Here is a 5,360-nt window from a genome sequence, read left to right as displayed (position 1 = left end):
AAAATTAATTAATTAATTATTTTTTAAAAATACAAACATTGATAATCGATTTTTTAAATGGTATCAAAGTAGATTTTTCCAGCGCTCACAGAATCGGGTGGCTTCACTGAAACAAAGAAACAGCACGAACCAGTTTGCGCCATCTGGTGGTCAATGTGTTGCACGACATGCTTTCAAAGCAAGTGAGCTGATCGGTTTGACTTTAGCGTCCTCAAGTGGACAGAATGTTGATGCATTTTTAAAAAGTGTTGATTTCTTCTTTTTCTTCTACTGATCCTATCTATCTTTGCCTCTTCAAAAGCCATTTGTTGTTGGATTCCTGAGTGTTTTTTAATATTATAAATTAAAATAGGACTTCCATAAAATAGAATGCCGTGTTTAAACAAAGAGCATGTCATCTTTTAGCACCATTGTCCATGGTTTGATCAAAATTTTCATTTGAGCAGCAATAGGTTTAATCTGAAAAGTACAAATCAAACYGGTGCAACTTGCCAGCTGTGAGAGTTGTACCTGTAGGTGTATGTAAGGTTTTCTGGGTTCTTTTCATGATTTTGCATCAAACTATCTTATAGTGAGTTTGTTTCTTTAGAAGGTATGCCTTTTAAAAAGTCTAAATATGCAGATGGCATGCTATTTACATTTTCTAATAATATATTATTTGTGTTTTTATGATGTTTTAAACTTTTTTATGACCAACTCTAATCTGTAGTTGTCTCAGACATGTGTGGGGAGATCCTTGGTCTTCATGATGCCTCTTGTTGAATGGTAGGCTAGCCCTCACAGGTGCTGATTGGCTCTTACAACAGCTGTATATCATTTGACCAATGTAGACACTTTTTCCAAACTCTTCTTAATTTTTTTTTTATAATTTCTAAAACTGTCAAAGGAAAACAAATGTTCAGTGATGAGAAAAACATTTTTCGTTCGGTAAATTCACTTTTGAGACCACATCTAGTTCTAAATATAATTTTTTAAAAATATTAATGCTGCCTTTCAGGTACAATTACACCTTACAATAACATCACAGAGATAAGAAACGTGCACAAAACGTGGCAGACACAACAAACTTAGTTTCTGTGTCAAAGCCACTGTTACAGGGTGGGACTGAAACACAGAGGCCTCCCACTCAAAAAAGCCTCCACAGAAACGGTGCAGCTGTGACGATGACAGTTGTGTCTTTTGGACAAARTGCAGTCATCAGGGTGCTCCGAGGCTCACAGCAGTGAATCACACATCAACTTACGTGAGTTCAAACGAGCTGACAAACATTCAGACGAACACACTTCAGGGTGCACAGTTAGATATACGTGACTAATGTCCCTGAGGTGAGGCAGTGGTTAAGCTCAYAGAGACAAATCGGTAAATGTGGCAGCTAATAAGGTTAGATGAGACAGGGAAGCTTCACCTGACTAAATAAATACTTCACGCATAATTAAATCCTGATCACTGATCCAAACACTTAATGTGTGCCGTAGTTAGGCTCATATTTATGTGAAAGTTGAGTCAAAGTAAAGTTACTGCTGGTTTTAGTGCTACTAAAACTATTAAAACTCTATAAAAAACAGTCTGTTCACTTCAGTGGATGCACAGAAAGTATGTGTGATGCCATTACACAGCTCTGTGTGTTTGTAGGACCTGGTTTTATTTTGTTCCACCATTGGATGTTATTTATTCATTTATTTTTAAATCAATGTTGAAAGCCTATTTCCATGAAATAATAATAGCAAATAATTTTCTGTGATTTACTAAAATAAACAGATTTTTATTCATCAAACCACATAACAGTGTCACAATTTACCTAAATTCATTGTGATTTCACAGTTTACTGTTCTAACTTGTTTTATCTTTTGTTACTTTTAGTTTTTATACTTTTCTGCCTCTGCAAGCCTTTTGATTCTTTTAGCTTTTTGCCAGTCCTTTGATGCTTTTAGCTAAAATTCAACTTTTTAGCATTTAAGTAGCCTTTTTGAAACTTTTAGCTGTTTGCCAGACCTGTGATGCTTTTGTTTTTAGCTAAAATTGTGCTTCTTTTAGCTTTTTTGTCAGGCCTTTGATAGTTTTAGTTTTTGGCTAGTATTCTGCTTTTTTTAAGCATTCAACTCTTTAGCCAGTCATTTAATACCTTTAGCTTTTATTAAGCTTTTATAAGCATTTAAGTAGTCTTTTGACATTTTTTGATACTTTTAGCTTTTAGCTAGTACTCTGCTTTTTTAGCGTTAATTCAGTTTCAGATTCTTCAGCCACTTTCAGCASGTACAGTATTCAGCACTGCATTTTCAATCCCTGCAATAAAAATATCTGTAAAAGTAATGTGATACATTGTATGAAAATTGTGTTTGTTTCACTTTATTCATTTCATTTGTAACATAAAATAACAAAGTACAAAAAAACATGCAATCAAAATAAAATCAAATAAAATGAAAGGCAGCAGAAGGAGAATAAATCTTATAATATCTTGTCCTTTTTTTATACCCAAAATATGTTCAAAAGAAAAGTAAATTACAACAAAAACCAAAACAACTGAAAACACGCAAAAAACTAAACACAAAATTTAAAACACCAAGCCAAACAACAGTTAGCATGAAATCATACTTATCCATATTTCTTCAGAAAACTAGATTTTATCATTCTCTTCAATATATACAAGGATCTGGCATTTTTAACCTCATCTTCCCATGCTGTTCCACAAACTTAGTACGAAACCAGGGTTTCACAAACATTTCTATTCCCTTAAGATAATAACAGCTCTCTCTTTTAACAAAATTTACTTGAATGTTGGAAGGTAACACACCTTTATGAGCTCTGTACATTAATAGTAAAATATTACAATTGACCAGATCATAAAATTTTAATAATTTCAATTCATGAAACAATATATTCGATGGATGGCTGTAACTTTTTCTAGTGATAATTCTTAGTGCTCTTTTCTGTAAAATAAAAATAGGATTTGTGATAGTTTTAAAAGCTTTACTCCAGACTTCAATACAGTAAATTAAATGTGGAACAATTATTGCGTTATACAACATAAACAGTGCTTTATCATTGAACACTTCTCTTAGTACTCCAATAGATTTGGCTATTTCTGTTCTTAAACCATTTATATGATTTTTCCATGTTAGTTTTTCATCAACAATGACACCTAGAAACTTCACTTCACTGACTCTACAGATCTCAACATCATCAGTTTTAAATGAAACATCTATAGTTTGCTTATTGGTACAGAAAATAAATTGTCTTGTCCAAGTTTAATGATAATTTATTTAGTTGAAACCATCTGAGTGAACCAGTGAAATCATTTTTTTCTCCTTGGTTTTGCTTATGTGTTGGATTTTTTTCTAMGTTTTTGTCCTTATTTCATAAAAAGTCTCAAAATACATCCATCACTTCTATTATTTACTGAGGCCAACTTACAAATTAATGCTGAGCTTGTTTCTCATCGGGTATCTGTAAATATCTGATTTCAGGTCATTACTTTTACTGAATAATTTCCATGTATACTTTCTATAAATCAAAAGCACTGAAATCTGATTCTGTTTCTGAGGCATGATGAACTGAGGGACTTGTAGCCTCCCAAAACTGGGAGAAACCAGAGGGATGAGCTCTGGCACAATGTCAGCAAGAAGCAACACTAGTGACTTTTAATCTACTTACAGAGGAAGGGTTTTGGATTAGGATATTTTAGATTGGAACTTGGTGGAAGAACAAGAAGGTAAAAACATCAGTAAAAACCATCGAGCTGTAACACTAGTAAAAGCACCGTATTTAGAAATCAAGTGTGACTCAGAAGAATAATTAGCCGTGGGACCTAAACATGTAATTATGTCTCACTTTGTCAGGCTGCTGAATCTACTTGCTTAATTTATGAATCATTGTGGTAATTGGAGCCTGTTTTAAACGACTCTATATACATTTAAGGTGTAATCCAAATAGTTCTTGTGGAAATGTTGCATTTAAAAGCAAAGTGTGAGTGCTTTAGGTTCAAGTATATAAATTTCCGTGCATCTGTTTGTTGCATTTTACATCACGTTGCACATGAATGMAAATATTCATATGTAGATGCATTTTTGATGAAAGAGATTTATAAATGTGCGATCCACCCCCCTCTAACACATCTACCAACAGGCTCACTAACTATACCATGAGTTTATAATTACCACATCACATCCGTGGCGAATGAGGTGGAATGAAAAGCTAACCTAATTTGGGGAGACACGCGCCTCTGTTAGTGCTGGGGTCTCCCCTGAGACGGAGCTGGAGTTGAGGGAGCCGTGTGCTGTGCTGGTATCACGCTCTGTGAGCGGGTAATGGTTTTAATTATCATTTAGCACGCCAGCCTCATTGACAACGTGTCGAGCCGGGGAAATAACCGTCGAGCCAAAGGTGGTAGGAAGAGAGCAACGTGAACATGTGAGAACAGCAAACTCATTCTGAACTTAAATATAAGTTCAACCAAACACAACTTTGTTACTAGTGAACACTAAATATGCACATTTGTTGACTAGGATAACATAAAATTTCAACTAGTCACGTGAAGTCTAAAATGCTAATAAAAATGACTAATTAATGCCTTTTGACTGTACTAATTAACTACAATAAACAGTTTGGGTGAACTTGTTACTTGGTAGACATTCTAGTTAAACTAAACAGTAACATTTGAGCTTATAGTAGCAAACTTTAGGACATACTGTACTAGTTTACTAATAAACTACTTTTAACTACACCAAATAGTAAGGTCAAAAAATTCTAAGCAGTTATCTAAAGGGTAATTTGTGCTTAAACAAATTCTTTGCACTATAGTGAACTATTATTTTCAAATGGGCTTCTTTTGAACTGTTACATTTAAAGTTTGTACCAGTCACCTCGTGTAAACAGAAACACTCACAAGCAGATGCAAAAGTTGTTTTGACTTGTTAAGATGTGAGGTGTTTGATGCTCACTACTATCACAGTTATTCATCACTTTAGTTTAGTGGTTCACTAMTTTAGCTGTGACATATTATTAGTACTTTTGTTTCAACAAGTACGATAAAACCAGTAGTTTGCAAACAAGTGTAATTAGTAAAAATGTTTGTCCGAGTAGTTTGACAAATTCTTTAACTAAAGTTCCAACTGGTAAAGGAAAGCCATTCTTGAAATAAAGAATGTGGGATAAATATGCAAATGGATTGCCATACAACATACCCAGAGGTGCCAGCAGGATGATGAAAACACACGAGTGTTTTTACTCCACTGACTGACGTCTCTCTCTGAATTAGTCACGATGAGTGGTGTGTAACCAGCCATGTCTCTTTCTGGCTGGGGAGGCAGCTAATTTACTTTGTTTAATTAGTCAAAGGTAGTAGAGCATGGTCTACTCTCCCC

This window comes from Austrofundulus limnaeus, unplaced genomic scaffold (assembly GCF_001266775.1).
Source record: "Austrofundulus limnaeus strain Quisiro unplaced genomic scaffold, Austrofundulus_limnaeus-1.0 Scaffold78, whole genome shotgun sequence".
NCBI classification, from domain to species: Eukaryota; Metazoa; Chordata; class Actinopteri; order Cyprinodontiformes; family Rivulidae; genus Austrofundulus; species Austrofundulus limnaeus.
Note: the sequence above shows the minus strand (reverse complement) of the source record.